This window comes from Hyperoodon ampullatus, assembly GCF_949752795.1.
Source record: "Hyperoodon ampullatus genome assembly, chromosome: 4".
In the NCBI taxonomy this organism is placed as follows: Eukaryota; Metazoa; Chordata; class Mammalia; order Artiodactyla; family Ziphiidae; genus Hyperoodon; species Hyperoodon ampullatus.
In genome coordinates this window covers 55,011,241-55,034,321 of record NC_136917.1, presented here as the reverse complement: position 1 = coordinate 55,034,321, position 23,081 = coordinate 55,011,241, and the positions used below count along the sequence as shown (strand labels likewise).

General features: G+C 37.9%; 1 protein-coding gene and 1 pseudogene across 3 annotated transcripts in view; both read right to left on the bottom strand.

Annotated features, from left to right (window-relative positions):
* NR3C1 (nuclear receptor subfamily 3 group C member 1) overlaps window positions 1-23,081 on the bottom strand; it is a gene marked incomplete at its 5' end in the record, with an annotated part of 119,259 nt that overhangs the window by 65,031 nt on the left and 31,147 nt on the right. The gene's annotated exons all lie outside the window — the stretch shown is intronic.
* On the bottom strand, window positions 13,207-14,497 carry LOC307051732 (large ribosomal subunit protein uL4-like; annotated as a pseudogene). The gene has a single exon. The product of its transcript is annotated as a large ribosomal subunit protein uL4-like (transcript).

Below are 23,081 nucleotides of genomic sequence, written 5' to 3'. Positions count from 1 at the left end.
TTAACATCTTTATTGGAATATAATTGCTTTACAATGTTGTGTTAGTTTCTGCAATATAACAAAGTGAATCAGCTACATGTATACATATATCCCCATATCCCCTCACTTTTGCATCTCCCTCCCAACCCTCCCTATCCTACCCCTCTAGGTGGTCACAAAGCACGGAGCTGATCTCCCTGTGCTATGTACCTGCTTCCCACTAGCTATCTGTTTTGCATCTGGTAGTGTAAATATGTCAGTGCCACTCTCCCACTTCGTCCCAGCTTACCCTTACCCCTGCGCATGTCCTCAAGTCCATTATCGAGGTCTGCGTCTTTATTCCTGTCCTGCCCCTAGGTTCATCAGAACCTTTTTTTTTTTTTAGATTCCATATATATGTGTTAGCATATGGTATTTGTTTTTCTGACTTACTTCACTCCGCATGACAGACTCTAGGTCCATCCACCTCACTACAAATAACTCAAGTTTCATTTCTTTTTATGGCTGAGTAACATTCCATTGTATATATGTGCCACATCTTTTTTATCCATTCATCTGTCAATGGACACCTAGGTTGCTTCCATGCCCTGGCTATTGTAAATAGTGCTGCAATAAACATTGTGGTAGATGACTCTTTTTGAATTATGGTTTTCTCAGGGTATATGCCCAGTAGTGGGATTGCTGGGTCATATGATAGTTCTATTTTTAGTTTTTTAAGGAACCCCCATACCGTTCACAGTGGCTGTATCAATTTACATTCCGAACAACAGTGCAAGAGGGCTCCCTTTTCTCCACACCCTCTCCAGCATTTACTGTTTGTAGACTTTTTGATGATGGCCATTTTGACTGGTGTGAGGTGATACCTCATTATAGTTTTGATTCGCATTTCTCTAATGATTAGTGATGTTGAGCATCCTTTTATGTGTTTGTTGACAATCTGTACATATTCTTGAGAGAAATGTCTATTTAGATCTTCTGCCCATTTTTGGATTGGGTTGTTTGTTTTTTTGCTATTGAGCTGCATGAGCTGCTTGTATATTTTGGAGAGTAATCCTTTGTCAGTTGCTTCGTTTGCAGATACTTTCTCCCATTCTGAGGGTTGTCTTTTGATCTTGTTTATGGTTTCCTTTGCTGTGCAAAAGCTTTGAAGTTTCATTAGGTCCCATTTGTTTATTGTTGTTTTTATTTCCATTTCTCTAGGATGTGGGTTAAAAAGGATCTTGCTGTGATTTATGTCAAAGAGTGTTCTGCCTATGTTTTCCTCTAAGAATTCTATGGTGTCTGGCCTTACGTTTAGGTCTTTAATCCATTTTGAGTTTATTTTTGTGTATGGTGTTAGGGAGTGTTCTAATTTCATTCTTTTACATGTAGCTGTCCGGTTTTCCCAACACCACTTCCTGAAGAGGCTGTCTTTTCTCCACTGTATATTCTTGCCTCCTTTATCAAAGATAAGGTGAACATATGTGCACGGGTTTACCTCTGGGCTTTCTATCCTGTTCCACTGATCTATATTTCTGTTTCTATGCCAGTACCATACTGTCTTGATTATTGTAGCTATGTACATCCCATTCCTGGGACAAACCCCACTTTATCATGGTGTATGATCCTTTTAATGCACTGCTGGATTCTGTTTGTTAGTATTTTGCTGAAGATTTTTGTATCTGTGTTCATCAGTGATATTGGTCGGTAGTTTTTTTTGTGACATCTTTGTCTGGTTTTGGTATCAGGGTGATGGTGGCCTCGTAGAATGAATTTGGGAGTGTTCCTCCCTCTGCTATATTATGGAAGAGTTTGAGAAGGATAGGTCTTAGCTCTTCTCTAGATGTTTCATAGACTTTGCCTGTGAAGCCATCTGGTCCTGGGCTTTTGTTTGTTGGAAGATTTTTAATCAGTTTCAATTTCAGTGCTTGTGACTGGTCCGTTTATATTTTCTATTTCTTCCTAGTTCAGTCTCGGAAGGTTGTGCTTTTCTAAGAATTTATGCATTTCTTCCAGGTTGTCCATTTTATTGGCATATAGTTGCTTGTAGTAATCCCTCATGATTCTTTGTATTTCTGCAGTGTCAGTTGTTACTTCTCCTTTTTCATTTCTAATTCTGTTGATTTGAGTCTTCTCCCTTTTTTTCTTGATGAGTCTGGCTAGTGGTTTATCAATTTTGTTTATCTTCTCAAAGAACCAGCTTTTAGTTTTATTGATCTTTGCTATTGTTTCCTTCATTTCTTTTTCATTTATTTCTGATCTGATCTTTATGATTTCTTTCCTTCTGCTAACTTTGGGGATTTTTTGCTTTAGGTGTAAGGTTAGGTTGTTTATTTGAGATTTTTCTTTTCTCTTGAGGTAGGACTGCATTGCTATAAACTTTCCTCTAAGAACTGCTTTTGCTGCATCCCATAGGTTTTGGGTTGTTGTCTTTTCATTGTCATTTGTCTCTAGGTATTTTTTGACTTCCTCTTTGATTTCTTCTGTGATCTCTTGGTTATTTAGTAGTGTATTGTTTGCCTCCCTATGTTTGTATTTTCTAGTTTTTTTTCTATAATTGATATCTAGTCTCATAGTGTTATGGTTGGAAAACATACTTGATACGATTTAAGTTTTCTTAAATTTACCAAGACTTGATCTGTGACCGAAGATATGATCTATCCTGGAGAATGTTCCATGAGCACTTGAGAAGAAAGTGTATTCTGTTGTTTTTGGATGGAATGTCCTATAAATATCAATGAAGTCCATCTTGTTTAATGTGTCATGTAAAGCTTGTGTTTCCTTATGTATTTTCATTTTGGATGATCTGTCCCTTGGTGAAGTGGGGTGTTAAAGTCCCCTACTATTATCGATTGGGTCGCTGTCGATTTCCCCTTTTATGGCTGTTAGCATTTGCCTTATGTATTGAGGCGCTCCTATGTTGGGTGCATAAATATTTACAATTGTTATAACTTCTTCTTGGATTGATCCCTTGATCATTATGTAGTGTCCTTCTTTGTCTCTTGTAATAGTTGTTATTTTAAAGTCTATTTTATCTGATATGAGAATTGCTGCTCCAGGTGTCTTTTGATTTCCATTTGCATGGAATATCTTTTTCCATGCTCTCACTTTCAGTCTGTATGTGTCCCTACGTCTGAAGTGGGTGTCTTGTAGACAGCATATATACAGGTCTTGTTTTCGTAACCATTCAGCCAGTCTATGTATTTTGGTTGGAGTGTTTAATCTGTTTACATTTAAGGTAATTATTGATATGTATGTTCCTATTACCATTTTCTTAATTGTTTTGGGTTTGTTTTGTAGGTCTTTTCCTTCGCTTGTTTTTCCCACCTAGAGAAGTTCCTTTAGCATTTGCTGTAAAGCTGGTTTGGTGATGCTGAATGCTCTTAACTTTTGCTTGTCTGTAAAGGTTTTAATTTCTCCGTGGAATATGAATGAGATCCTTGGTCGGTAGAGTGATCTTGGTTGTAGGTTTTTACCCTTTCATCACTTTAATACCTTTCATCACTTTAATATGTCCTGCCACTCCCTTCTGGCTTGCAGAGTTTCTGCTGAAAGATCAGCTGTTAACCTTATGGGGATCCCCTTTTATGTTATTTGTTGTTTTTCCCTTGCTGCTTTTAATATTTTTTCTTTGTATTTAATTTTTGATAGTTCGATTAATATGTGTCTTGGCATGTTTCTCCTTTGATTTATCCTGTATGGGACTCTCTGCACCTCCTGGACTTGATTGACTATTTCCTTTCCCATGTTAGGCAGATTTTCAACTATAATCTTTTCAAGTATTTTCTCAGACCCTTTCTCTCTTCTTCTTCTGGGACCCCTATAATTTGAGTGTTGGTGCATTCAATGTTGTCCCCAGGGTCTCTGAGACTGTCCTCAATTCATTTCATTCTTTTTTCTTTATTCTGCTCTGCATTAGTTATTTCCACTGTTTTATCTTCCAGGTCACTTATCCGTTCTTCTGCCTCACTTATACTGTTGTTGATTCCTTCTAGAGAATTTTTCATTTCATTTTTTGTGTTGTTCATCATTGTTTGTTTGCTCTTTAGTTCTTCTAGGTGCTTGTTAAACGTTTCTTGTATTTTCTCCATTCTATTTCCAAGATTTTGTATCATCTTTACTGTCATTACTCTGAATTCATTTTCAGATAGACTGCCTGTTTCCTCTTCATTTGTTTGGTCTGGTGGGTTTTCTCCTTGCGCCTTCATCTTCTGCGTATTTCTCTGTCTCCCCATTTTGTTTAACTTACTGTGTTTGGGGTTTCCTTTTCACAGGCTGCAGGTTCGTAGTTCCCATTGTTACTGGTGTCTGCCCCCAGTGGGTGAGGTTGGTTCAGTGGCTTGTGTAGGCTTCCTGGTGGAGGGGACTGGTGCCTATGATCTGGTGGGTGGGCCTGGACCTTGTCTTTCTGGTGGGCAGGGCCGTGTCCGGTGATGTGTTTTGGGGTGTCTTCGAACTTAGTATGATTTTATGCAGCCTCTCTGCTAATGGGTGGGGTTGTGTTCCTGTCTTGTTAGTTGTTTGGCATGGGGTGTCCAGCACTGGAGCTTGCTGGCTGTTGGGTGGAGCTGGGTCTTAGTGTTGAGATGGAGATCTCTGGTGGTCCAATGTCCTGAACTTGCCCTCCCACCTCAGAGGCTCAGGCCTGACACCAGGCCAGAGGACCAAGACACTGTCAGCCACATGGCTCAGAAGATAAGGGAGTAAAAAAGAAAGGAAAAAAAATTTTTAATAAAATTATTAAAATAAAAAAATTATTAAAATAAAAAAATTAAAATAATTAAAAAAGAGCAACCAAACCAATAAAGAAATCCACTAATGATAAGAAGTGCTAAAAACTATACTACGATAAACATAAAAATCAGAAACAAGTCAGTTGCAGAAAGCAAACCTCAAGTCTACAGTTGCTCCCAAAGTCCACCGCCTCAATTTTGGGTTGATTGTCTATTTAGGTATTCCACAGATGCAGGGTACCTCAAGTTGATTGTGGGGATTTAATCTGCTGCTCCTGAGGCTGCATGGAGAGATTTCCCTTTCTCTTCTGTGTTTGCACAGCTCCTGGGGTTAAATTTTGGTTTTGGCCCCACTTCTGCATGTAGGTGGCCCTCAGACTTCTGTTTCCACCCAGACAGGATGGCGTTAAAGCAGTGGCTGATTGGGAGGCTCTGGCTCACTCATGCCAGGGGGAGGGAGGGGTACGGTAGTTATAATTGGAATGCGGGGTGAGCCTGCGGTGGCAGAGGCCAACACGACATTGCAACAGCCTGAGGCGCGCCATGTGTTCTCCCAGAGAAGCTGTCCCTGGATCACACAACCCTGGCAGTGGCGGGCTGCAAAGGCTCCGGGGGCGGGTAGTGGATAGTGACCTGTGCTTGCACACAGGATTCTTGACGGCTGCAGCAGCAGCAATAGCGGTTCATGCCCATCTCTGGGGTCCGAAGTGATAGCCGCGGCTCACACCTGTTTCTGGAGCTTGTTAGGCGGTGCTCTGCCTTCTGTGGGCAGACAGGGAAGGAATCCCCTCTTCTCACGCACAATGGTCTCTTGCCTCTTAGGCAGGTTCAGAGTTTTTCCTGGACTCCCTCCCGGCTAGCTGTGGCGCACTAGCCCTCTTCAGGCTGTGTTCACGCAGCCAACCCCAGTTCTTTCCCTGGGATCTGACCTCCGAAGCCTGAGCCTCAGCTCCCAGCCCCCGCGTGCCCCAGCGGGTGAGCAGACAAGCCTCTCGGGCTGGTGAGTGCTGGTCAGCACTGATCCTCTGTGCAGGAATCTCTCTGCTTTGCCCTCTGCACCCCTGTTGCTATGCTCTCCTCCATGGCTCCGAAGCTTCCCCCCTCCACCACCCACAGTCTCTGCCCGTGAAGGGGCTTCCTAGTGTGTGGAAACTTTTCCTCCTTCACAGCTCCCTCCAGAGGTGCAGGTCCCGTCCCTATTCTTTTGTCTCTGTTTTTTCTTTCTTCTTTTGCCCTACCCAGGTACGTGGGGATTTTCTTGCCTTTTGGGGAGTCTGAGGTCTTCTGCCAGTGTTCAGTAGGCGTTATGTAGGAGCTGTTCCTCATGTAGATGTATTTTTGATGTATTTGTGGGGACGAAGGTGATCTCCACGTCTTGCTCCTCTGCCATCTTGAAGGTCCCCCCTAATGCTTTAATTTTTAAAGTAAATTTTAATTTAGACAAAATATCCTTCATCCAATTTCCAAGTAAATAAAGATCTACAAAAATCTTTCAGAAACCTTCAGATCAATAATTTGATTCCATAAAACTGTTCTAACCTTAATTAAAAAAAAAAAAACTGGGCTTCCCTGGTGGCGCAGTGGTTGAGAGTCCGCCTGCAGATGCAGGGGATGCGGGTTCGTCTCCCGGTCTGGGAGGATCCCGCGTGCCGCGGAGCGGCTGGGCCCGTGAGCCGTGGCTGCTGGGCCTGTGCGTCCGGAGCCTGTGCTCTGCAATGGGAGAGGCCACAGCAGTGAGAGGCCCGCATACCGCAAAAAAAAAAAAAAAAAAAAAAAAAAAAAAAAAAAAAAAAAAAAAAAACTAACCACAAGCATTTCGTGAATTGTGGATACAGTATAATAGAATATTCAAGAACACCATTAGGCCTTGGCTAGTTTTTCAATAAAAAATTGTACAGAGTTCAGGAGCCTCCACTTTTCATGCAGGGATGACTCTCAGTATAAAAATCTACAGAAATCTTTTAGAAACCTTCAAATTAATAATTTGATTCCACAAAACTGCTCTAACCTTAATAAAAAAAAAAAAAAACTAACCACAAGCATTTCTTGAATTGTGGATACACTATAATAGAACATTCAAGAAGACCATAGGCCTTGACTAGTTTTTCAATAAAAAATTGTACAGAATTCAGGAGCCTCCACTTTTCATGCAGGGATGACCCTCAGTTGGCTTAGGTGGTTAAATTATTCACCAGCTCCAAACAATTGCTTTGGGCATAATACATCTTTAGAGGAAAGGTTAAGTTCTTTCCCTCTTTCCAAGATATTTTTTGGGTTTATCTTATGTAAGTAAAAAAATAAAATGAAAAAAAACTCAGTTTTTTATACAACATTTTTTTCCCAAAATAGTGTTGGCCAGTAAATTAAATTCTTTGAAACTAGGTCAGAGAAGCTCCCAAATAGAATCCCAAATAGACAAGGTGAGGGCAAGCCAATTCGAAAAATTTCTTTTAATATTTAAAACTGCCTTCTAAAACTTATCATTGTTACGTAAGAGGTATTCAGATCCAGTGAAATAGTACTGATAAGTTCCATGGGATTCCTAAAGATCTTGTAAGCCTTGAAAGATCTTATGAGGTACTTAAATCAGTATAGTTGTGCCTTTTTTCCCTGTTTAAAAGAAGCGGAAATGAATAGGTTAAAAGGCATTTTCCTAACCCTAACTGCAAATCACAAGCTTGAGGCTGCTTGAAGCCAGCTGGCGTGGTGCCCATTTACAGTAAGTTGTTTACTCATTGTCGACCAATCATGCCACAAAGAATGAATGCCTACAGACAGAGTCAGACTGTCTTTTCAAGACAGAGCAATAGAGAGGTTTATAAGCTTTATTAAATTCTTAGAGGTATTACTTTTAATACTGCTCTAAAATATTATAATCCAGTTTCCATAACCTCAGCGTTTTAAAGTCAAATAATTGCCCCTCAATAGACAATCTTAAAATAATAGTTTATCAGTGGAATGAGTGGTGTCCTCTAATCATTTTAAGTACCTTTTAAGTATAACTTTTAAAGGCTACAATATCTATCTTAAAATGGATTGGAACTTAATTAGACAGAAACCTTTAAATACGCAGTGTTTAGCATGGAGATTGAGAATAGTAAAAGAAACAGAATGTCCAGAGGAGGAGTAAAAAACAGAAAAAATGAACTCTCATTAACAAGAGAGACGTGGGTAAGAATAACACGATGATTCAAACAAGTGATTCCTGGTCTGCCCTCAGAAATCATGTTTGCTACTTGGCACTTGGAGAGCCTCTTCCCACCCACACTGGCTAGTTTAGGGAAAACCAGGTAGTAATAATAAACCTTTTTCTTTTGGACCAAACTTGTCTACTATCGCTATTCCCTAAATGTCTCCCCAAGGTTATCTGCCATCATTGTTATCAGCTGCCATTGAAAAGTTCAGAACATATCTTTCACTCAGTGTGTTCAATGAATGTTAAAATGAGTGACAGACATAAAAAGGGAATGTCTCATCAAATAATCCTAGAATCAAGTCACCAACCATTTTGAACAAACCCCAGCTCAAAGGGCCCTAGGAACCAATAGTACTTTTTTTTTTTTTTTTTTTTTTTCGCTGCACGCGGGCCTCTCACTGCCGTGGCCTCTCCCGTTGCGGAGCACAGGCTCCGGACACACAGGCTCCGCGGCCATGGCCCGCGGGCCCAGCCGCTCCGCGGCATGTGGGATCCTCCGGGATCGGGGCACGAACCCGCGTCCCCTGCATCGGCAGGCAGACTCTCAACCACTGCGCCACCAGGGAAGCCCCCAATAGTACTTTTAAAGCTGCATATCTGGAGCAAAAAGATGACCAAACACAGAAATGATAGATACCTTCAACAGCCTCTGTGGAAAGAGGACGAAGCTAGTAAGACCACAGAAACATCCAAAGCTAACTACTGTAAAACAGAAAGCACTATTATGTATGACGTGGCTTCTCTGGCTTCTTCCTTATATGCTTCTTGAGTCAATTTTTCAGTAGGTTCTAGAGACTTACACCTTTTACTATTAGAGGACCCTAAACAAATCATTTCATGACAGACATTTTCTAGTTATCTCAGTAATTTTACCTAATTTCCAAGCCCAAATGGCAGAGTGAATCATTTTATTAAATGTAGGATTATGTAGGCCCTTGGAGCTAGTATGGGTTGTTTTTTGTCTGTTTGTTTCTCCATGTTCTAAGTCCGTTATGCCCAGTAAATTCGGAGTGTTAGTTACTGCAACCTTTGGTCCTATGATAATAATTCTTCTGCCACGTCTTTAACTTTTTTGTGTTTCTCAATTTCCATTTCTTTAAAAAAAATCATGTGCAAATTCTATCAAATAACTTACTAAATTATCCTATACTACTTTCTAAAAAAAATTAGGGGTGGGGGGTTTAGTGTTAATGATCATCATACTTAGGTTAAATTTCTCTTTTAGGAGCCCCAAAAGAGAGAGAACATACACAGAGTACTGGGACTAGTTACAGGTCAGAGTACATGTTATTTCTAAGATCTCACTAGGGTGTGAGGTTTGAATTAGACTTCACTAGGTAAATAAAATCAAATTCTATCTTTGTTACAATAGTTAATACCTGGAAAGGTGCCAGACTCATGGCCTTGGGAATTATATAGTTTATAAACAGGATTTCAAAATAATGATGAGGCAAAAGTGGTACTTCCTCACTTCCTCAGTCACTTCTAAACCCAAAGGGCTAATAACAATCATCAACTATTCATTAAATAGGTTGAAAGTTTTATTTTATATGGGTAATGTATTTCCTAGTACATTTTCTACAGGACAGCAAGTTGGTTTGTCAACACAATGATAAATAGCCTGGTAATAAGATTATGCATAGTATTGACAAAATTCAAATTTAATAGGTTGATAATTAAATATAATTCTTCTATAGATAGTTCCATTTTTCAGATAAATTTCTAACCTCACTTTCCCTTTCAATTTTAACCAATGAAAAAAAATAAACAAAAAAGTTTTGTTTAACAAAACTCTATTCCGCACAAAATTGAGCATCAAAGCATGAGAAAGCTGAAACTGAAGGAAATCAAAAGATGTACATTTTACCTATTAAGTGAAAAATAATTCTATAATTAAAAAAATTTTAATGAATTCTGTAATCCTCATTTTAGAGCTGAACGAAAGAAGGGCAATGTAGGCACTACAAATAGGGTAATGAACTACAAATAGGGTAATGCCATGGGCTTTTTTTCCTCCTTTTCTTCACCTCCCCCACTATTTTTTATATAAGTTTTTCAGAGTAGTACCTTCAAATTAGCATTTTTAACACTCGATAAAAAAGAAAATACTGTGGTAATATATTAGTTGTCCTCACTGAAAAATACATACCTTCATAATTGTAATTTAATTGTCTCTTATATTTAAGGTGGTATGTATTCCTGAGTATCATCTCATCTTCCCCCAAGCCTCACCTTCCCTTAGATAGTTGTTAGACATCCAGAACTAAAAGTAGTCCTGAAATTTTGGTTAATAGGTAACCAAAAAACCTGAGGTAAGCAAGAAAAAACTTTAGCAGATATTTTCTTGAATATCTTTTTAAGCCAAATGAACAGTTCTTTCATCTGAAAACAGCCGAGTTAAGATGCCTTGATCTTTAGGTTATTATGTGCTACTGAATAGGAAATTTATTTTCAGTAATGTCAGGATTTGGCTGAATGGGGCTGGGCTACAAGAAAATGAAAGTAGACATCTCTTCTCTTCGCATCCTCTCTTACCAGCAGCTCTTCCCATTCCCCACCCCAATAAACAAAACATTTATAGAATTGTTAAGTTTTGTTCTTTTTACTTCTTTATTCATCCTTTCAAATATTTTGCTGCCATTTTCCAAAAGACATTATTATTTAACATTCAGTATACAGAGAATTCTCCATCAGAGATGTTTTTTCTTAATCATATCCAGTGAGACCCATGTTAGTTCAGCAGTGGACAGGTCACAAGAGGACATTAGAAAGGAAGAAAGGCTCTGGGACACCTGCATTAACAGCAAGTATTCCACACAAGTAAATGATGTAATTTTGAAGAGAGATAGCCTTAATGTCATTTTGATCATGAGTCATGAATATCGTAGCATCCTCTGAACACTTTAGCCATTACAACCGTCTAATATCTGGTACCATTAAATATTTCTGAAAGGAATGCTACTGTGTAAATGTTACCAAAGGAGTCTGAACACAAGAACCTCGTAACTCTGCTCTTTGTAGTTTTACCTGCTTTAATCCGTTTCCCTAAAACAAGAGTTTTCAAGCCCTTAGCTGCAAAATGCTTCGTTTTAAAAAGTAACCCTTATGCTGAACCCCCAACACATAAAACAGGTAGAAGTGATATTATACTGATAAAGCATATTTTATACAAAATCATAATACTAATCTATATAGGAAGCAATCAGACCAGTGAAGCTGTTTTGCTGAAACCAGTAAAACTAAAATTGGAATGCCAGGCTTACCATCAAACTTGTATTTGTATTTAAACAGTTTGGAAACCACTGCCCTAAAACCTCACATTGTCTCCAGTATCAGCCCCAAGCCTCATTTCCAAACCTCTATCAAACCTTCTTTTCCTTATAAAAATAAAGCCAGAACTTTAACAAGGCCCACCAAAATCTGGACTGTAGCATATCTCTCACCAATTTCTTGCAGGAACTGTCTTCCAGTCGGTATGTTTTCTCAGTGTCCCTCAATATGCCAACTTAAATTCCTTCATTCATTTACTTAACGTATATGTTCTGAGTGCCTATAATGAATCTCTAGATTTTTGCTTATTCTGCCCCTTTTTGCCTTAGAATCTTCCTCAATGATCCTCAACAAAAGCTTTCTCCTCTTATTTCCCAAAGTACTCAGTGACTTCTGCCACTCATGAATTCTGAAGTGATTGCCTTTATTAATTAATGGGCCACATGGTGTATAGTCAATACTAATAGAGAAATGTACCAAAGTACACAATTGTTTCCTCGGTTTGGATTTTTAAAAATCAAGCTTTTATTTCTACTAAAGAAAATAAAACCACTTTTGAATTTCAAAATTACAGATTTGAGTTTCATATATTTTATAGGAAAAAGCATACATGAATGCATAGTTTAATTTAAGTGGTACGTGTGGTTTCAAGCTTACTCTGTTGAGTAATTAAAAATTTAAAAGCCACAGTGACACTGTGAAAAGCTTACTAGCTTGCAAAAGAAAAGCCACATTTTTCACATACGTGATTAAAGAATAATTATCCAAGGTATTTTTTATAGCACAATATTTGATCAAAATTTTGGAATATAAAAAATTTTTTGAAATATACTAAATGCATGAGTTCTAATCTCTGCCACTAGTTGCAAACTTAGTAAAACTACTTCTAGTATATTATATATGATTTGGTTTTGAAAGATGTTTAGATTTTTTTCTCTGCAATTTTATGTACTATCAAGCTATTTTTTAAAAAATTGGTAAAAGATGTCAGCCTTGTTTCAGAGAGGACTTGAATCACCTTTAAAAGATAGGTAAAATTCAAGGTGGTAATTTTAAAGAGGGTGAAGTTTTCAAGATCATCAATTACATTTCTATAGGAGTAGCTTACTAGATCACTGTTAAATTATTTAGAAACAAAATATTCAGGATACTCTCAGACTTTTTCTTTGCTGATTAATTTAAGACTAATCTAAAATTTACTACTGCCACATAAAACGTCAATATAAGAATAAAGAAATTTACCCATATTTAATCACATAGTTGCCAAAAGTGGTACTAGGCTTTGTCTTACCTGTAACATATAATGAAACATTAATGACATTGCTCCACCTACTGATGTTTCTTTGGTTTCTGTTATCTCATTAAGGGACCCCTGTAAAGCAACTGATAAATAGTAAGCAGAGTGACTTCCAAGTTAAGCACACAGCCTAGCTCTACTGTAAACTGTCTCCACTATAAACTGACAGCTACTGCTGTACAGCACCTAAAAAGTTTTGTCTAGAGTCTATCCAGTGAAAAATAAAAACAAAGCACACAGAAGTTACAACATACTGATTACAATTTAAAATAAGTTAAATACCCCACAGAAGAAGGAATGGGGATGAAGAAAAATAATCGTGTCGCAGAACAATTCTGGATGGACCATTTTCCTTTCAGCAACTGGAGAGTAGTGAATATTTATGTTGACAACAGATTAGAGCTGTTTATCTAAACTCAGTCAGTAGCTTTCTTTTTTGATTGTTAGATTAAGCTAGTTTTATTGACTATAAGTAGGAAGCACTGCTGAATGACAGAAGACAAACTAGGCAGCAGCGATACAGGAATTAATGTCACTGGATTAAAACCTTTGGATTATGGCATAATTAAAAATATTAAATTTTAATAGAATTAGAAAAGGAAATGAAAGATAAGTTAATTGGCAAAAGTCTTCTATCAGTTATTTCCCAGATGATGGAGAGTCTTTTTTTTTCACTGCCTCTTTGATCAGGTCTTTATTCAAAATCAGCTGTGCAAAATGATTTGACCTTTACAGAATAAACAAATTTAAGTTTATGCAGCAGCCTTCTTTTCCTCTCTGGTGGGTTTCTTTTCTGTGGGCTTCTTTTTAGTGGGCTTCTTTTCAGCTGCTGGTTTCTTGGTCACTGCAGCCTTTTTTTCCCACCAAAGCCTTCTTTGGTTTCTTCAGCTTCTTAACCCAAACAGTCTTCTTTCCTTTCTTTCCCACCACAAGCTTCTGGCCTGGAACCTCCTTCTCATCTGATTTGGCTTCTAGTGCTGCTGCTGCCCTATCCATCTGGATTTTGTGGTTCTTGGCCTGGCGAAGAATGGTGTTCCGGCTCATCGTCTTTGCATATGGGTTTAGCTTCAACATGATTCTCAGGTTTTTCAGTGGATTCTTCTTCAGGACTCTGCGATGAACTTTCTTGCATGGTGCCCAGAGGGCTCTTTGGATCTCTGGGCTTTTCAAGATTCTGCTAAGGTGTGTGTTGAGCATCTTGTGCATGGGGAGGTTGTAGCTACTCTTGAGGAGGCAGCTTTATGCCAAGTGCCATACAGCTCCTCTAACTTGGGGGAAGCACTTTCGGTCCAAATGCAGGAACGTCCCACACGCCCACTAGGAGCAAGTTTCAAAACGTTCAGTTTGCTTACATTAAGCAGAGTAATTCCAGGGATGTTTCTGAAGGCCTTGATGATACCATTGTCCTCATTATAGATGATGCAGGGTCCCCTGCGCTGGATACGGCGACGGTTTCTCATTTTGCCTTTGCCAGCTCTCATTCGCTGTGAGGCGTAGAACTTTTTGATATCATTCCAGCCCTTAAGTTCCTTCAGAAGCAAAACAGCCTCCTTGGTCTTCTTGCAGTCTTCAACTTTATCTTCAACCACCAAAGGAAGTTCTGCAGCTTCCTCTATACGATGACCTTTAGACAGGACCAGTGCTGGTGAAGCCGAGGCAGCCAACGCAGAGCAGATGGCATATCGCTTCTGCATTGTATTCACTCCGTGGTGCCAACGTCGCCAGGTCTTGGTTGGCCCAAACACGAGGCCCCCACGACACATATTTCCAAAAGCACCCTGGCCAGAACGGTGAGTGCTGTCACCTCGAACCCTGGGAATTCGAGCCACAGCTCTGCCAGTACCCCAAGACTCAGCACTGGTTTGATGACCTGCTAATTCACTGGCAGCATAGAGCTGTCTGTTGTTTTTGCGCAAGCTGATGAACAAAATTCACAATATCTGGTTGAACGGGAGCCTTGAACATAGCAGGCAAAGTGACATTTTTGCCAGATGACCCCCCCTTTTCAGAGTACACTGATATCAGTGGACGAGCACACGCCATGGTGGGGAGAGGAGAAGGCCACGCTCCCCTCAACCCGGCGGCTCCCTCAGGAAAAGCCGATGGAGAGTCTTGATTCGGTGATAAATCCAGCATTCCCTGTTTCTATACACAATGCTTTTTAAAAATCATTTGTGATAAGTGAAAAGACATGTTTTACAAGGGGGTGTGGGGATGAGGTGGGTAATGTCCTATTTCAAGAAAGCTGAAGTATACTACAGAATCCCTAGTTGTACTTCATTCTAAAGATACCATATTCAGTGATATATTTCTATACTTCACACATGTTCTCTGATTTTTCCCCCCTTTATTACTGAACAAAAAGTACACCTGATTAAGTGCAAGGAGCATGCAGGTAAAGCCAGAGATTGACTGTTTGGTGCACACTCACAATTTCTATCACTGTCCTAATTTTATTAAATATAGAAACCCAACATTTTAATCCCTAAATCAGCACCATAATTTTTTCTATTTTCAATTAATTTCACTAAAATTACATAAAAATATAATATAACAAATGGCATTTGAAATAAATTTTAAAACCCTAGAACTCTTTCTTCAAAGAAAAGCTTCAATGGAAATAAGGTATGTAATAAAACCTGGGTAGATTTCTCTGTGTTAGACCCCATCTCCTGGAGTTACCACTATAGTTCATGACAGTTCTTCAGAGTAATCTGAAAAACACTACTAAATCAATCAGTTGCTCAAATACCACCATACAGATAAAGATGACACTACTACTGAAACTTTCGGATGGTGGGCAGTACCACCATAGAGTGGCTTGAAATGTTTGCCAGCAGCTATAAGAATTTTCTAGGTTTCCCAAGAAAAGCAGTTTGGTGGAAAAGGCATAAATATGTACTTTTCAAACAACTGCAACTTCTTTACAAAAAAGCTCATTTGTTCCAAAGTTGAACTTGTGACAGTTCAGGACCACTTGTGTAGTAGCCAATATACAAGACGATAGATTGTAAAGTTAAGACCAACAGTAAAACAGTTTGCAAGAGCTCTAATGCTGGCTTTTGGCGAATATGGATTCATTTTCCAAACCAAAAGGCCATAATAGTATTTTCCATTATTCAGAATTGGAGAGACTTCAGAGAAAAAAACATTTGGGTTTTTTTTTTTTTTTTTTTGCGGTAGGCGGGCCTCTCACTGTTGTGGCCTCTCCCGCTGCGGAGCACAGGCTCAGCGGCCATGGCTCACGGGCCCAGCCGCTCCACGGCATGTGGGATCTTCCCGGACCGGGGCACGAACCCGTGTCCCCTGCATCGGAAGGCGGACTCTCAACCACTGCGCCACCAGGGAAGCCCCAACATTTGGGTTTTACAAAAAGCACTTTTAATATAAGAGAGTGAAATTAGCATTCTGTAATGACCTATATGGAAAAAGAATCTAAAAACGAGTGGATACATGTGTATGTATAACTGATTAACTTTGCTGTACAGCAGATACTAACACAACGTTGTAAATCAACTACACTCCAATAAAAATTTTAAAAAAGAGAGTGAAATTAGCAAAAATGGTGGAATAAGGAACTCCAGATTCCACTCCCCATAGGAGCAAAGAATAAGAAGGCACAAACGGTCAGAACCAATGTTTTTGGAACCCTCAAAGGCTTGCAGCAACCCAGACAATGCTTATTCCAACACCCACCCCACCCCCAGCCCCGCCACTGATTCTTGGTTAAGAATAGCAAACTTTGTGGTGTTTTTTAACTTACCCAGTCCCATCCCCTACTCTCCCGCTTAGCAGTAGTCATGAAAATAGCAGCCCACATTCCTAGTACCAGAGGTAGTAAAATGAACCTTATTTGCAAAGAATTCTAATTATTTGTTCTGACCATTCTGGTGGCTCCCTAGAAGACCACCTCAAAAAGAGTGTCTTTATTTTGCCTAACTCAGACCTGGCTCAGTGCTAAAGTGCTATATTTCAGCAGTAGGGGGCATGGTTGCAATGTGTGGCTGGGGGTGAGGGATTTGTTGGCAATGTTCATGCTAATGTCTTAGTTTGCTGTTGCTTGAGGTGATGGATAACAGTTGGGGGCAAACAATAAACTAACCAGAAAGCTTAGAAGGAAAGTCTGGAGCTTTGAAAAGGTCTGAGATATTCTGGAAATCTAGAAGGCCAAATGCATGGCCTCAGGAAAGATCTAAGAAGGCCCTAGGATTTCACCTTCTATTGACCTTGAAGCTCTATGGAAGCTGGAAGTAAAGGCTAAGGCAGAATTGTAAACTCCAGAGTTAAAGGCTCACCCTAACACACACACTGAGCCCCTGGGCAAAGATTGGAAAATTTTATTGTTTCCAGATATTTGAAAAAACCACTATTCAATCATTAATTGACACTAAGCAAATGGAACAGAGACTTCAGGGTCCACAATGGACAAAGAATACAACCTTTACAGAATTAGTTCAAACAGTCACTAGACAAACAACATCTACAATACACATCGAAAACAACAAACACTGCAAAGGGGGAAGAGGTGCCATATTGTAATATTTGAAATATCCAGTTTTCAAAAAAAATTACAAGGTATGCAAAGAAATAAGAAAGTATGGCACATGCACAAGAGAAAAGAATAGAAGCTGACTGAGGAAGCCTAGATGTTGATCTTTCTAGACAAAGCTATTTTAACTGTGTTCCATGACATAAAGTAAACTATCTCTAAAGAACTTAAAGGAAAGTTAAAAACAAAAATGTGTCATTAAATTGAGTAGATTAATAAAGAGATATTATAAAACTGAACCAAATGGAAATTTTGGAGCAGAAAAGTATAATAACTGAAATGAAAAATTCACTATTGGGGCTCAAAAGCAGATGTGAGCAGGCAGAAGAATCAGTAAAGTTGAAATGGAAAAACAAACAAACAAAAACACCAAACAGAGGCGCAGAGACCTGTGGGACACCATGAAATACACCAACATATGCATAATGGGAGTCACATAAGGAGGAGAAAAGGGGGCAGCAAGAATATTTAAACAAATAGTGGCCAAAAATATGCCAAATTTTATGAAAAATATCCAAGAAGCCCAACAAACTCCAAAAGAATAGATGCAAAAAGATCCACACATAGGCACATCATAAACTATCAAAAGCTAAAGACAGAATCTTGAAAGCAGCAAGAAAGATGCAACTCATTATGTTCACGTGATTCCTAATAAGACTAACAAGTGATTTCTCATCAGAAACTATGGAGGGGCAGGCCAGAAGACAGTAGGATGACATATTCCAAGTGCTATAAGAATTCAGAGTTACTCAAGAATTCTATGTCTGGCAATACAATCCTTCAAAAATGAAGGAGAAATTAATACATTCCCAAATAACAAAAACTGAAGCAGCTCATCATTAGCAAACCTGCCCTCCAACAAACGCTAATGGGAGTTCTTCAGGCTGAAATGAAAAGACACTACACAGTAACTCAAATACACATGAAGAAATAAAGTACACAAGGAAAGGTAACTACATAAGTAAATGCACAAGACAGTGTAAATGTATCTTTTGTTTATAACTCCTTTTCCCTTTCTTATTGAAAAGACAACTGCATCAACAGTAATTATAAATCTAGGGGGACAGGCACACAATATATAAAGATGAAATCTGTAACAATAACAGACAATCTAATATAGAGATATATAGAGACTATGTAATCTCCAGGGCAACCAGTAAGAAAATAACTCAAAAAATAGAGTAAAAGAAATGACAAGCGAATTAAAATTATCACACTAGAAAACTTTAATACAAAAGAAGATAGTAATGGAGGAACTAAGGAACAAAAAGAGTCCTCCTTGCCAGTAATTATATTAAATATCAACAGATTAAACTCTCAAAAGGCAGAGGATGGCAGAATGGATTTAAGAAAATGATCCAACTATATGCTGTCTATAGAGACTCAGATTTAAAGACAGATATAAACTGAAAATAAAGAGATGGAAAAAGATATTCCATTCAAACAGTACACACAAGAGTGGCTATACTAATATCAGATAAAAGAGACAACACAAAAATTGTCTCCAGAGACAAAGATGGACAGTGTATAATGATAAAAGTGAGTAACAAATATAAACATATATGCACCAAACAACAATATAAAGCAAAACCTAGCAAAAGAGAAATAACCCAGTAATACTAGCTGGACATTTTAATACCCCCACTTTCAATAATAGAACAACTAGAAAGAAATTTAGCAAGGAAACAGACACTTGAACACCACCCTATAACAATTAAATCTAAGAGACATCTGTAAAACACTCCAAAAGAAAAACACTACAAAAGAATAATATTAATTCTTGTCAAGTGCACAAGTAACATTCTCTAGGATAGATTATACATTAGGCCATAAAACAAATAAAATTTAAAAGGCTGAAATCATACAAATTATGTTCTCTGACCACAACAGAATGAAGTTAGAAATTAATAGAAGAAAATTCGGAAAATTCACAGATATATATAAATTAAACATTCCAAATAATTAGTGAGTTAAAGAAAAAAAATCACAAGGGAAATGAGAAAATACCTTGAGATAAATGAAAACAAAATATAAAATATACCAAAATTTATGGGATGCAGCAAAAGCAGTGCTAAGAGGGAAATTTATAGCTGTAAATGTTTACCTTATAAAGAAGAAAGAACTGAAATCAATAGCTGTATCTCCCACCTTAAGAAACTAGAAAACGAAGAAGCATAAATAAAGGAATAATAAAGACTAGAGTGGAAATAAATGAAGTAGAGAATAGAAAAACAATAGAAAAGATCAACAAAACCCAAAGTTGCTTCAGTGAAAAAATCAATAAAAACTTTAGCTAGATTGACCAAAAAAAAAAAAAAAAAAGGGAGAGAGAGAGAGAAGACTTAAATGACTAGAATCAGAAATGAAAGTGTGAACATTACTATTGACCTTAGAAAAATAAAAAGGATTATAAAGGAATACAATGAACAACTGTATACCAACCAATTAGATAACCTGGATGAAATGGACACATTTCTAGAAACTACCAAAACTGTCTCGAAAAGTAACAGAAAATATCATAAACCTATAATAAGTAAAGCGATTAAGTTAGTAATCAAAAAAATTCCAACAAAGCCCAGATGGCTTAGCTGGTGAATTTAACCAACTGTTTAAAGAAGAATTAGGAACAGGAGAGGAGGGAACACTTCCTAACAGTCTGAGGCCAGTATCATGATATCACAGCCGGACAGATATATTACAATGAAACTACAGAACAATATCCCTTATAAAGATAAGTGCAAAATCCTCAACAAAATACTGGCAAACTGAATCTAGATGCCTACAAAAACTATTATAAACCATAACCAAGTGAGTGTAATCCCAGGAACACAAGGTTCGTTCAGTGTATGAAATCAATTAATATAATAAACTATACAAGAGACTGAAAACAAAACCACATAATCTTCTCAATAGATGCAGAAAAAGTGTTTGACAAAATCCAACACCCTTTCATGATAAAAATACTTAACAAACTAGGAAAAGAGGGAACTTTTTCAATCTGATACAGGATATCTATGAAAAACCCACAGCTAACAACATACTGAAACTGAAAGTTTTCCCTCTGAGTTCAGGACCAATACAACATGCCCATTTTCACCATTGCTATTTAGCATTACACTGGAGGTTCTAGCTAGGGCAATTAAGCAGGAAACAGAAGTAAAAATCATCCAGATTGGAAAGGAAGAAACAAAACTATTTCTACTTGGAAATGACAGGATCTTATGTACAGCAAATCTTAAAGAATCTACCCAAAACACTTACTAGAGCTAATAAACAAATTCAGCAGTTGCAGGATACAAAATAACACAACATATCAGTTGTATAGCTATACTGTAGCAATAAACAATCTGAAAATGAAACTAAAAACAAACACAAAAAACAAATTTACAACTGCTTCAAAAAGAATAAAATACTTAAGAATACATTTAACCAAAGAAGCACAAGAGTTCTATACTGAAAACTACAGAACACTGTAAAGAAATTAAAGATCTACACAAATGGAAAGATATCATGTGTTCAAGCTGGAAGACTTTAATATTGTTAAGATGGCAACACACCCCAAAGTGATCTATAGGTTCAATGCAATCTCTATCAAAATTCCAACTGCCATTTTTTGGAAATGGACAAGCTGATCCTAAAATTCATGTGGATTTGCAAGAAACACAGAATAGCCAAAATAATTTTGAAAAAAGAACAAAGTTGGAGGGCTCATATTCCCAATTTCAAAACTTAGTGTGTAAAAATAGTTAATAAAAACTGTGTGGTACTGGCATAAAATCAGGCATGTAGACTGATGGAACAGAACTGACTGTCCAGAAATAAACCCATACATTTGTGGTTGGTCAGTTGATTTCAACCAGGGTATTGAAATCATTCAATGGAGACATTAGTCTTTTCAGCAAATAGTGGTGGGACAACTGGGTATCCATATGTAAAAGAATAAAGTTTGATCCCTACCTCATACTATATACAAAAATTAACTTAAAACAGATCAAAGAGTTAAATGTAAGTGCTGAAACTATAAAATTCTTAGAAGGCAACACAGGTGAAAAATCTGTGACCGTGGATTAGGCAACTTTTTTTTAAAGATATGACAACAAAAACACAAGCAAAGAAAAAATAAATTGGACTTCATTAAAATGAAAAACATCTGTGACTCAAATAACATGATCAAGAAAATGAAAGGACAACCCTCAGAATGGGAGAAAATATCTGCATATCATGTATCTGATAAGGGTCTAGTATTCAGAACATATAAACAACTCTTACAAACAACAATAAAAAGACAACCCAGGGCTTCCCTGGTGGCACAGTGGTTGAGAGTCCGCCTGCCGATGCAGGGGACAGAGGTTCGTGCCCCAGTCTGGGAGGATCCCACATGCCACGGAGTGGCTGGGCCCATGAGTCATGACTGCTGGGCCTGTGCGTCTGGAGCCTGTGCTCCATAGCGGGAGAGGCCACAGCAGTGAGAGGCCCGCGTACCGCAAAAGAAAAAAAAAAAAAAAGACAACCCAATTAAAAAACAGGCAAAGGATTTGAACAGACATTTCTCCAAAGATATACAAATGGCCAAGAAGCACTTGAAAATATGTTCAATTTCATTTGTCATTTGAGAAATGCAAATCAAAGCCCCAATGAGATACATACACCCACTCAGATGGCCCTTACAAAAAAGACAGAGAATAACAAGTATGGGCAAGGATGTGGAGAAATTAGAATTTTAATATGTTGTTTGTGGAACTGGAAAATGGTATAGCCACTGTGCAAAAGTTTGGCAGTTCCTCAAAAGGTTAAACACATATCTATTAACGCCCCTCCTAGGTATCTATGAAAGAGAAATAAAAAACATATGTCCACACAAAAACTTATACACGAATGTTCGTAACAACATTATTCACAATAGCCAGAAAGTGGAAACAGCCTAAATATCTATCAGCTGATGAGTGGATAAACAAAATGTGGTATAGTCATATAGTGAAATATTATTTAGTCATAAAAAGGAATGGAGTACTGTTAAAATGTGACAACACAGATGAACCTTGAAAACATTCTAATTGCAGGAAGGCAGACACAAAAGGCCACTTATTGCATACCATTGATGTGAAATTTCCAGAATAGGCAAATCCATAGAGACAAAAGGATTAATGATTGATCGCCAAGGATGTTGCTAAACAGCGTACAATGAACAGAACGTCCCCCAACAATAAAGAATTACCCAGCTCAAAATGTCAGTAGTGCTGAGGCTGAAAAATCCTGTTCTAATGTGAAGTTTAATCTGTTAAATAGGAAAAAATAATCCATCATGTAGAATTATATTATTTTGAGACAACTACTCCAAACTTACTAGAGCTCTAATTCCTCATACATTTTGACAATATAAAATCAGATGGTGAAGGTGTGTTCAAGTCTCAGTTTCAAGTTTAGAGTGTACCTTAAAGGTCACCTATTTTAAGACATCTTTAAGATTTTGCAATTCAGATAAGTTTCTCTTTCTGAGAAGAGTTCAACCATATTGGATATAAGGATTCTGGGAAATTTGAAAGCCATCACAGTGTTTTTAGAACTTGTTTTAAGGATGTTTCATCTGTAGAAATCTCCTACCTATTATACATTTACCTCTACTCATTGGAGAAGACGAGATTATGGGTTTTGAGGATGGGACCCAGGACTTCACATTTGGCTTGGTGATCAGGTCATCTGGGCATCGTGCTGAAGAGGCTCTACAGGATAATGTGTGTAACTGTAAGAAAGCTGTGAGCACACTGGTACCTGTGTATCTTCTCTAATCAGTTTCCCTGGAACTGGAATCTGACCAATCACTAGTCATTTATTCTTCTTTGAAAGATGAGATAAAAGATGTTCACAAAAGCTTTCAAAGGGAGCTCCTTATGGATGAAAAGTGTTTGAAAACCATGAATATGGGCAGAAACGCCTTAATTTACAAAATCAATGCACTTTTGAATGAAAAATATGAGAAGTAAATATTCATGTTTATAATTCTGTGAAGCAGAAAGCACTCAAGTATAGTGGGAAAAGGCACAGACTCAGAAGTAATGACCTAGTTTCAAATCGTGGCTC